Source organism: Arachis duranensis, chromosome 7 (genome assembly GCF_000817695.3).
Source record: "Arachis duranensis cultivar V14167 chromosome 7, aradu.V14167.gnm2.J7QH, whole genome shotgun sequence".
NCBI classification, from domain to species: Eukaryota; Viridiplantae; Streptophyta; class Magnoliopsida; order Fabales; family Fabaceae; genus Arachis; species Arachis duranensis.
Window position 1 is genome coordinate 36,591,336 of NC_029778.3, and position 12,669 is coordinate 36,604,004.

The window sequence follows — 12,669 nt, forward strand, 5'->3', positions numbered from 1 at the left end:
ATAAAAATCCACTTCCGGGCCCACTTGGTGTGTGCTTGGGCTGAGTATTGAAGCATTTTCGTGTAGAGACTCTTCTTGGAGTTAAACGCCAGCTTTTGTGCCAGTTTGGGCGTTTAACTCCCACTTTGGTGCCAGTTCCAGCGTTTAACGCTGGAAATCTTGAGGGTGACTTTAAACGCCAGTTTGGGCCATTAAATCTTGGGCAAAGTATGGACTATCATATATTGCTGGAAAGCCCAGGATGTCTACTTTCCAACGCCGTTAAAAGCGCGCCAATTGGGCTTCTGTAGCTCTAGAAAATCCGCTTCGAGTGCAGGGATGTCAGAATCCAACAGCATCTGCAGTCCTTTTTAGTCTCTGAATCAGATTTTTGCTCAGGTCCCTCAATTTCAGCCAGAAAATACCTGAAATCACAGAAAAACACACAAACTCATAGTAAAGTTCAGAAAAGTGAATTTTAACTAAAAACTAATAAAAATATACTAAAAACTAACTAGATCATACTAAAAACATACTAAAAACAATGCCAAAAGCGTACAAATTATCCGCTCATCACTCATGCTTTTCCCTTTTGCTGTAAGAGACAGAGCTAGAACATGGTTGGACTCACAACCTAAGGATAGCCTAGACTCTTGGGATAAGCAGGTCACGGCCTTCTTGGCTAAGTTCTTTCCTCCTCAAAAGCTTAGCAAGCTTAGAGTGGATGTTTAGACCTTCAAACAAAAAGATGGTGAATCCCTCTATGAAACTTGGGAAAGATACAAACAGATGACCAAAAGATGTCCTTCTGACATGTTTTCAGAATGAACCATGATAGATATATTCTATTATAGTCTATTTGCGTTTTCTAAAATGTCATTAGACCATTCTGCAGGTGGATCCATTCACCTAAAGAAAATGCCTGCAGAAGCTCAAGAACTTATTGACATGGTTGCAAACAACCAGTTCATGTACACTTCTGAGAGGAATTCCGTGAATAATGGGACGCCTCAAAGGAAGGGAGTTCTTGAAATTGATGCTCTGAATGCCATATTGGCTCAGAACAAAATGTTGAATCATCAAGTCAACATGATTTCTCAAAGTTTGAATGGATGGCAAAATGCATCCAACAATACTAAAGAGGCATCTTCTGAAGAAGAAGCTTATGATCCTGAAAACCCTGCAATGGCAAAGGTAAATTACATGGGTGAACCTTATGGAAACACCTATAATTCTTCATGGAGAAATCATCCAAATTTCTCATGGAGGGATTAACAAAAGCCTCAACAAGGCTTTAATAATGGTGGAAGAAACAGGCTCAGCAATAGCAAGCCTTTTCCAATCATCTTCTCAGCAATAGATAGAGAATTCTGAGCAAAATACCTCTAACTTAGCAAATATAGTCTCTGATCTGTCCAAAGCCACTTTAAGTTTCATGAGTGAAACAAGGTCCTCCATCAGAAATCTGGAGGCACAAGTGGGCCAACTGAGTAAGAAAGTCACTGAAACTCCTCCTAGTACTCTCCCAAGCAATGCTGAAAAAAATCCAAAAAGAGAGTGCAAGGCCATTGATATAATCAATATAGCTGAACCTAGAGAGGAAGGAGAGGACGTGAATCCCAATGAGGAAGACCTCATGGGACGTCTCTCAAGCAAGAAGGAGTTCCTTATTGAGGACCCAAAGGAAACTGAGGCTCATATAGAGACCATAGAGATTCCATTAAACCTCCTTCTGCCATTCATGAGCTCTAAAGACTATTCTTCCTCTGAAGAGGATGAAGATGTAACTGGAGAGCAAGTTGCTCAATATTTAGGAGCTATCATAAAACTGAATGCCAAGTTATTTGGTAATGAGAGTTGGGAAGGTGAACCTCCCTTGCTCATTAGTGAACTAGATACCTGGGTTCAGCAAACTTTACCTCAAAAGAGACAAGATCCTGGCAAATTCGTAATACCCTGTACCATAGGCACCATGACCTTTGAAAAAGCTCTGTGTGACCTAGGATCAGGCATGAATCTTATGCCACTCTCTATAATGGAGAAGCTGGGGATCATTGAGGTACAACCTGCCATATTTTCATTGCAAATGGCAGATAAGTCAGTAAGACAAGCTTATAGATTGGTAGAGGACGTGTTGGTAAAGGTTGAAGGCCTTTACATCCCTGCTGATTTCATAATCTTAGACACTAGGAAGGAGGAGGATGAATGCATCATCCTTGGAAGACCTTTCCTAGCCACAGCAGGAGCTGTGATAGATGTTAATAGAGGAGAATTAGTCCTTCAATTGAATAGAGACTACCTTGTGTTTAAGGCTCAAGGATCTTCTTCTTTAACAATAGAGAGGAAGCATGAAAAGCTTCTCTCAGTACAGAGTCAAACAAAGCCCCCACAATCAAACTCTAAGTTTGGTGTTGAGAGGCCACAGACAAACTCTAAATTTGGTGTTGAATCCCCACATTCAAACTCTAAGTTTGGTGTTGGGAGTCTACAACATTAACCTGATCACCTGTGAAGCTCCATGAGAGCCCACTGTCAAGTTATTGACATTAAAGAAGCGCTTATTGGGAGGCAACCCAATTTTTATTTATCTAATTTTATTTTATTTTCATTATTATTTTATGTTTTCTTAGGTTCACGATCATGTGGAGTCACAAAAAAAATATTAAAATTAAAAACATAATCCAAAAACAGCAGAAGAAAAATCACACCCTGGAGAAAGGACTTACTGGCGTTTAAACGCCAGTAAGGAGCATCTGGCTGGTGTTCAAAGCCAGAACAGAGCATGGATCTGGCATTGAATGCCAGAAACAAGCAGCATCCTGGCGTTTGAACGCCAGGAATATACCCTGAGGAGAGCTGGCGCTGAACGCCGGAAACAAGCATGGAACTGGCGTTCAACGCCAGAAACATGCTGCATATGGGCGTTGAACGCCCAGAACATGCATCACCTCGGCGTTTAAATGCCATAATTGCATTCAAAGGCATTGTACATGCCTAATTGGTGCAGGGATGTAAATCCTTGACACCTCAGGATCTGTGGACCCTACAGGATCATCTCAGGATCTGTGGACCCCACAGGATCCCCACCTACCATATTCTCCCCTCTTCTCAACTTGCATCCTCTCTTTCCAATAAACACTCTTCCCCAAAACCCTTCAACGCCAGAACAGAGCATGGATCTGGCGCTGAACGCCAGAAACAAGCAACATCCTGACGTTCAAACGCCAAGAATGCACCCTGAGGAGAGCTGGCGCCATAAACATGCTACACATGGGCGTTGAACGCCCAGAACGTGCACCACTTCGGTGTTCAAACGCCAGAATGGTATGCTAAGGCATTTTACATGCCTAATTGGTGCAGGGATGTAAATCCTTGACACCTCAGGATCTGTGGACCCCACAGGATCATCTCAGGATCTGTGGACCCCACAAAATCCCCACCTCACAGGATCCCCACCTACCTCACCCTCTTTCTCTCCATTCACGGTCATCCCTTCTATTTTTCACCACTCACATCCATCCATCTCTTGCTCACCCAAATCCACCCTACATAGCCGAATACCCACCTCTCTCCCTCTCCTCCATATCTTCTTCTTCTTCCTCTATGCTTTCTTCTTTTTCTTGAGGGCGAGCAACATTCTAAGTTTGGTGTGGTAAAACCATAGCTTTTTGGTTTTCCATAACTATTGATGGCACCTAAGGCCAGAGAAACCTCAAAAAAAAAGAAGAAAAAGGGAAGACAATTTCTTCCACCTCTGAGTCATGGGAGATGGAGAGATTCATCTCAAGGGTCTATAGCTCAATGGTAGAACATTTGACTGCAAATCAAGAGATCCCTGAGATACCTCAGGGGATACATTTTCCTTTACATAATTATTGGGAGCATCTAAAGGATAGGAGCACCAAAATCACTAGGGATCATGCAACAGAAGCAAGGAAGAGACATAGAGAAGCTCAAAGAGCACCATTGGTTCTTCAAGAGGAGGACGCCACCCTCACTAAGGTGGACTCATTCCTTAATCTCCTTGTTCTTATCTCTGTTTTTCGATTTTTATGTTATATGTATGTTTATGTTTTGTGTCTCTACTTCATGATCATTAGTATGTAGTAACTATGTCTTAAAGCTATGAATAAATTCCATAAATCCTTCACCTCTCTTAAATGAAAAATTTTTTTAAATTCAAAAAGAACAAGAAGTACATGAATTTCGAATTCATCCTTGAATTTAGTTTAATTATATTGATGTGGTGATAATACTTTTTGTTTTTCTGAATGAAAGCTTGAACAGTGCATAATTTTGATCTTGTTGTTTATGAATGTTAAAATTGTTGGCTCTTCAAAGAATGATGAACAAAGAGAAATGTTATTTACGATCTGAAAAATCATGAAATTGATTCTTGAAGCAAGAAAAAGCAGTGAAAAACAAAAGCTTGCGAAAAAATTATTGGCGAAAAAAATTTAGAAAGAAAAAGAAAAAGCAAGCAGAAAAAGCCAATAGCCCTTAAAACCAAAAGGCAAGGGTAAAAAGGATCCAAGGCTCTGAGCATCAATGGATAGGAGCGCCCAAGGAAATAAAATCCAGGCCTAAGCGGCTAAATCAAGCTGTCCCTAACCATGTGCTTGTGGCATGTAGGTCCAAGTGAAAAACTTGAGACTGAGTGGTTAAAGTCGTGATCCAAAGCAAAAAAGAGTGTGCTTAAGAGCTCTGGACACCTCTAACTGGGGACTCTAGCAAAGTTGAGTCATAATTTGAAAAGGTTCACCCAGTCATGTGTCTGTGGCATTTATGTATCCGGTGGTAATACTGGAAAACAAAATGCTTAGGGCCACGGCCAAGACTCATAAAAGTAGCTGTGTTCAAGAATCAACATACTTAACTAGGAGAATCAATAACACTATCCGAAATTCTAAGTTCCTAGAGAAGCCAATCATTCTGAACTTCAAAGGAAAAAGTGAGATGTCAAAACTGTTCAGAAGCAAAAAACTACAAGTCCCGCTCATCTAATTAGAATTAATATTCAATGATATTTTGGAATTTATAGTATATTCTCTTCTTTTTATCCTAATTGATTTTCAGTTTCTTGGGGACAAGCAACAATTTAAGTTTGGTGTTGTGATGAGCGGATAATTTATACGCTTTTTGGCATTGTTTTTAGGAAGTTTTTAGCATGATCTAGTTACTTTTAGGGATGTTTTTATTAGTTTTTATGCTAAATTCACATTTCTGGACTTTACTATGAGTTTGTGTGTTTTTCTGTGATTTTAGGTATTTTCTGGCTAAAATTGAAGGACCTGAGCAAAACTCTGATAGGAGGCTGACAAAGGATTGTTGATGCTGTTGGAATCTGACCTCCCTTCACTCGAAATGGATTTTCTGGAGCTACAGAACTCCAAATGGCGCGCTCTCAAGGGCGTTGGAAAGTAGACATCCAGGGCTTTCTAGCAATATTTAATCGTACATACATTATTCGTGATTAGATGACATAAACTGGCGCTCAATGCCAGTTCCATGCTGCATTCTGGAGTCAAACGCTAGAAACACGTCACGAACTAGAGTTGAACGCCCAAAACACATTACAACTTGGCGTTCAACTCCAAGAGAAGCCTCAGCTCATGGATAGATCAAGCTCAACCCAAGCACACACCAAGTGGGCCCTGGAAGTGGATTTATGCATCAATTACTTACTTCTGTAAACCGTAGTAGCTAGTTTAGTATAAATAGAACTTTTTACTAGTTTATTAAGAGTCTTTTGATCATTCGGTCTTGTGACCACGTTTGGGGGTTGGCCATTCGGCCATGCCTGGACTTTTCACTTATGTATTTTCAACGGTGGAGTTTCTACACACCATAGATTAAGGGTGTGGAGCTCTGCTGTACCTCAAGTTTCAATGCAATTACTATTATTTTCTATCCAATTCGATTTATTCCTGTTCTAAGATATTCGTTGCACTTCAACTTGATGAATGTGATGATCCGTGACACTCATCATCATTCTCACCTATGAACGCGCGTGACTGACAATCACTTCTGTTCTACCTTAGACCGGGCGCATATCTCTTGGATTCCTTAATCAGAATCTTCGTGGTATAAGCTAGAATTTATGGCGGCATTCATGGGAATCCAGAAAGTATAACCTTGTCTGTGGTATTCCGAGTAGGATTCCAGGATTGAATGGCTGTGACGAGCTTCAAACTCCTGAAGGCTGGGCGTTAGTGACAGACGCAAAAGAATCACTGGATTCTACTCCAACATGATTGAGAACCGACAGATGATTAGCCGTGCTATGATAGAGCATTTGGACCTTTTTCACTGAGAGGATGGGATGTAGCCATTGACAACGGTGATGCCCTACATATAGCTTGACATGGAAAGGAGTAAGAAGGATTGGATAAATGTAATAAGAAAGTAGAGATTCAGAAGGAACACAACACCTCCATGCACCTATCTGAAATTCCCACCATTGGATTACATGAGTAACTTTATCTTTATTTCCTGTTTATTTTATTTCCATAACATTTACTATCCGCCTAACTGAGATTTACAAGATGACCATAGATTGCTTCATACCAACAATCTCCGTGGGATCGACCCTTACTCACGTAAGGTATTACTTGGACAACCCAGTGCACTTGCTGGTTAGTTGTGCGGAGTTGTGACTAAGTGTAATTCACGTGTGAGAGCTACCAAATTATTGGAGCCATTGTTGATGATCACAAATCCGTGCACCATCATTCTCACCTATGAACGCGTGACTGACAACCACTTCCGTTCTACCTCAGACCCGGTGCATATCTCTTGGATTCCTTAATCAGAATCTTCGTGGTATAAGCTAGATTGATGGCGGCATTCATGAGAATCCGGAAAGTCTAAACCTTGTCTGTGGTATTCCGAGTAGGATTCAGGGATTGAATGACTGTGACGAGCTTCAAACTCGCGATTGTTGGGCGTGATGACAAACGCAAAAGAATTAAGGGATTATATTCCAATATGATCGAGAACCGACAGATGATTAGCCGTGCCGTGACAGAGCATTTGGACCTTTTTCACTGAGAGGATGAGATGTAGCCATTGACAACGGTGATGCCCTACATACAGCTTGGCATGGAAAGGAATAAGAAGGATTGAAGGAAGGCAGTAGGAAAGCAGAGATCCAACAGGGACAAGCATCTCCATACACTTATCTGAAATTCCCACCATTGAATTACATAAGTAACTCTATCTTTATTTTCTACTTTATTTACTATTCAAAAACTCCATAACATTTATTATCTGCCTAACTGAGATTTACAAGATGACCATAGCTTGCTTCATACTAACAATCTCCGTGGGATCGACCCTTACTTACGTAAGGTATTACTTGGACGACCCAGTGCACTTGCTGGTTAGTTGTGCGGAGTTGTGACTAAGTGTGATTCACGTTTGAGAGCGCTACCAAGTTTTTGGTGCCATTGTTGATGATCACAATTTCATGCACCAAGCCACGTGAGAGTATCGGCGCATACGCGCCATATGCGCGTGCGCGTCGATTGGCACATTCTTCATCCGCGCGGACGTGTCATGTACGCGTGCGCGTCTCTATGCAAAATCACTTTTACGCGTGCACGCCCATCGATGCATTCCCAATTCTTGTTTCCTCATGCATTCTCCACTTTGCATGCTTTTATCCTCATTTCTTCCATCCGATAATTGCCTTACGAACCTGAAATCACTCAACAAACACATCAAGGCATCAAATGGAATTAAAGTGAGTTAAAATCACCAATTTAAGGTCCTAAAAAGCATGTTTTTACACTTAAGCACAATTCAAGGGAGAATTACAAAACCATGCTATTTTATTGAATAAATATGGGAAAAGGTGAATAAATCCCCTAAAATAAGCATAAGATAAACCACGAAATCGGGGTTTATCAAATCTCCCCACACTTAAACTAAGCATGTCCTCATGCTAAAATCAAGAAAGAAGCAAAAGGGTATCAACATTTATTCAATGCAAACTAACTAAGTGCAGCCTATCTATATGCAATCTATCTATATGAAAGCATCCACTTGGTCAAAACAAGTCAATTTCCAAGAATACATATACAAGCACAAGGGCTAAGGCAATAGCAATCAAATCAACCCACAATTGAATTGAATCATTGAAAGATTTTACGAACTTGAAAGAAAAGATGATCATGGGTGGAGACATGTAATTGAGCGATCGAACCCTCACCGGATGTGTATCCGCTCTAGGCACTCAAGTGTATGGGGTTGATTCACTCAATTCTCCCCTAATCATGCTTTCCAAGATTTGTTTTTCATCTAACAATCAACAATTTTTATGCATGCATACAAATATCATGAGGGCTTTCCATAGGTTGTAATGGGGCTAGGGTCAAGGTAGGATGCATATGGTCAAGTGGACTAGAATTTGAATCTATGATTAACCTAAGTTTCCCACCTAACCTATATAACAACCTATACAATTCAAGGCTAACCTAACCACCCATTCTTCACTTTTTCACACACTTATGCATTCTCTTTTGATCATCACACATATGCATTGATTTTTTTTATCTCAACCAATGTTCCCAATTCTTCCCAAACTTGAATAATAAACACTCTCACTAGCCTAAGCTAATCAAAGATCCAAACAAGGGACTTTTATTGTTTTTCACTTTAGGCTTGTAATGTGCTACAATAAAGAACAATTGGGTTAAGCATAGGCTCAAAATTGGCTAACAATGGAGAGTAAAATGTGGGCTATTTGGGTAAGTGAGCTAATGAAACAATGGCCTCAATCATATAAGTGCATGTATACATAAAATAATGGACATATAGAGTTAAACAAATCAAATATTACAATCATAGAAAGAGAATAATGCACACAAGAATGAAAATAAGTGGTTATATGATGTAACCACACAGTTAGGCTCAAATCTCACTTGCTTGTGTTTTTAGCTCAAAAACATGATCCACAATTGTATAATTCAAGCAAGTTCTAAAAAAAATTTTCAATCAATTGGGGTGCCCTATAGATAAAATTCTTGAAAAATTTTATTATTTTGACTAAGCTTAATATATACATATGCAATGCAAAAATAGGAAAAATGCAAATAAAAATCCTAAAAACCTAAAATGAAATGCAAAAGTGTTAGGATTAGAAATTTGTCACCCAAAATCGCCAATTGGTCGGACAACCTCCCCACACTTAAAAGTTTGCACCGTCCTCGGTGCATCCAAAGATGAGCAAGGGGGTACGGCGACCTTCCTAGTTGCCACCTCCAGTTGGTGGGTTAACCGGTTGCTACATGTCCTTTTCCTACTTCCATTGTTTCTTATGATGACTTATCCTGAAAATAGAAAACATGAGATAATAAGACAAGTAAATGCACAAGCAAGGAAGCATGGATTGTTGGAATGAGGTAATTCACTAGAATTGAGTGAGTGAGTTATGTGACATTGATGAAAATAGGCGTGTGGGTTCTAACTTGCATGCGGTTTAGAACTCACACCCTAGTATTTAAAAATCATGTCACAATTATACAAAAGAAAACTTGCACTTCACTCATTCTAGTGTGCTTGAGATACTTTAAAAGACTTGTAGGCTAAAACAACCTAACAAGTAGTGAAGAAGCATAAAAGCATTCAAGCAAAAATCAAGCAATTGTGAAATTGGATAGTGCATGGACATTGATTGATGTGTAGGTAGTCCAAGTGAACAAAATGGTATATAAAACTCACACAACAATCAATGACACGTATTGAAGTTGCTGCAACACCTAAGTGATATAGAGGTGAAACACATGGATGCTATGGAACTTAGGAAAAAGAGGATAGAAGTGAAAATCAATCACATAGCAAGCATGGTCCACAAAGCTTTACAAAGCTCAAAAATATGTCACTAGGTAAGCTTTCGATCTAATTTCACAACTCTACAATCTCAATGCATGAAATAAGTGATGTGAATAAGGGTAAACCATAAACAAGCATCACCTAAAAAAATGCAATGATAATATACAATTGCCTAACAATAGATGACGAATGCATGGTGGCCAAAACATGCAATTCAAAAGAGTTAAGAAGCTTAAAGGCAATGTAACATTCACTTGGTGTTCACAAATGTTAAACATGAAAACTCAAAATCAAGTGACAAAATATAACCTCAACAAAGAAATTCAACAATGAAAATTAAAAATAATGATGTTAAAATAACATCTCATCAATAATCAGCAGCAAGAAATAGTAAACAATATTAATAATCCAACACTTATAAAGAAAAATAGAAAACAAAAATTAAACTAACTAACTAAAAGAAGTGGTGTTACATGATATTTGGTATTGTTGGATGGTGTTTGAAGGGTGGAAAGAAAAGAAGAGAAGAAAAGAAGCTGGGTGAAACAGGGGTAATCCACGCGTGCGCGTCATATGCGTGTAAGCGTGGATTGATGAAATGGTAGCGTCGCGTACGCGCAAGGTATGCGTGCGCGTCGATGGGTTATTCCGCAAACGACGCGTACGCGTGAAGTGTGCGTACGCATGTATTGGGCACACAGTTGGCACACTTCAGGCACAACTCACGGGTGAATGTATGTGAAGTGGAAAACTTCAATCCATGCATACGCGTGCATGACGCGTACGTGTGGATGGTTGAAATTACTTGGGTCACGCGTACGCATGGAGTGTGCGTGCGCATGGATGGTGCTCTGTTTTTCAAAATTTTTCTATGTTTTTGCACCAAACCAAGCATTCCAAACCTCCAAACAACTACCAAAACATCATGAAACCTTATTTAACATACTAAACTCCCAAATAAACATATCTAACCAAACAAAACATAAAATTAAACTAATTAGTAGAAATATTTACAAAAAGAAAAAAGGAAAGATGTTACCATGGTGGGGTGTCTCCCACTTAGCATTTTGGTTTATTGTCCTTAAGTTGGACTTACGGGGAGCTCTTATCAAGGTGGCTTGTGCTTGAATCCATCCTTGAACATCCACCAATGCTTGGACTTCCATTGTGCTTCATCATTCAAAGTTACTATCTCCAAGCTTTTATGGAGTTCTTCACAAACCATGGACTCCCAAAGTTGATTCTCCTTGTGTGATCCGGGATCCCACACTTTATTTTCACACCCGTCCTTGAGTTGATCATGGTGATTTTCTCCGTGTGGCAAGAGAGATGAATCCTCATGGAAGCACCAAACTATCCTCCTAAACCATCGAATTGAGCACTAGCCCAACCCTTGCTCCTTGAAGCTTCAACCATAATGATCCTAGACTTACAACGCCAACCACTAAACATCCTCCTCTTACACTTAATTCCGCAAAGCGTCCTAAGTTGGCCATCCGTCTCAAGCAAACCAAATTCAAGTGGGATAATAGAGCTAAGAGCTAGAAGTTTTACCCACTTAAATAAAGGATTGGATGACAACCAAGGTGAAGGAATTCCCAATGATCTTGACAAGGCGTGCTCTACTCCCGTCCATCCTCTTCTAGAGGCTTCCACCGCATGGCAAGCTTTTTCAAGTTCCTTCTCTTGCCAAGCCTCCTCAAGTTCAAGCTCTTCCCTATCACTCAAATCATAAATAGGAGGTTAAGTGAAGTCTACCTCCTCATCAATTCCGAGCATAGTGGGGAAGGATTCTTCAAGCTTAAAAGGATCATATGTTGGTATGGAATCATCATAAATAGGATGACTTATTTCTTGGGTCACTTCTTTCAATTCTTCAATCACATTGTGCCTTGGAGGTTGTGCACTCTCCTCCTCAACATCAACTTCAATCTCCATGGAAGAAGCCTTTCAATTTGTGATTCCTCTATGTACTCAACATATCCTAAGGTGCCAACCACTACTTCCTTTGGTTCAATCATCTCTACCTTCTCCTCTTGTTGCACTTCTTGATTTGACTCCTCTTCTTCATCTTGGAGCTTCAAGTTCATTCCCTCACTAAGCTCCTTGGGTGCTTCTCCACATTCAACAATGGGAGTGCCTTGTTTGCATAAGCTTAGGCGGGATGAGACTATATTGCCAATGGCTTCTACCATGATAACCATTTTGGCTCTTATCTCCTTGAACTTCTTTTTATCTTCCTCTTGTTGCCTTAAGATATGAGATTCAAGATCTCTCAATTCTAGCATGAGAGCCTCATTGGGAGGTGGTGGTGGAAGAGAGGATTCATTGTTTAAGGGAAGGGTATTATAGTTGGAAGGTGGTTCATATTGGCGAAATTCTTGAGGTGGTGTGTATGGACTTTGTGATTCATGGGAGTATGGGTGTTGGAGTGGTGGTGGCTCTAGATATGGTTCATATGGTGGTTGGAATGGTGGGTATGGGTTGGGGTCATATGAAGGTGAATGATGGTATGAGGCTTGTGAGTATGGTTGAGGGTTATGTTGAGGAGGGGTTCATATGGATATGATGATTGTGGTTGACAACCACAATGAGGGTCATCACATACATTAGATTGGTATACATCAAGATTTGAATTGTACCCACAAGAAGCCGGAAGAGGTTGTTGCCAAGAAGGTTATCCATAAGCTTGGGGCTCCTCCCATCTTTGATTTCCAAATCCTTGATGAATGTTGTCATTTTAATTTCCATCTCCTACAACATAGTTGTAACCATGCTTGTTTCGAGGGTTACCTGAAACTGTAGGTCGATCTCGGATGAGATCTTCTGTACTGGTCAGAGCTGTTGTGTCCGACT

The 12,669-nt window shown here is 40.1% G+C and overlaps 1 non-coding gene across 1 annotated transcript; it reads right to left on the reverse strand.

Moving 5' to 3' along the window:
* Nucleotides 1-690: 690 nt before the first annotated feature.
* Nucleotides 691-794, reverse strand: LOC127740958 (small nucleolar RNA R71). Its single transcript, XR_008001814.1, has one exon. It is a non-coding gene; the product is annotated as a small nucleolar RNA R71 (small nucleolar RNA).
* Nucleotides 795-12,669: the final 11,875 nt, after the last annotated feature.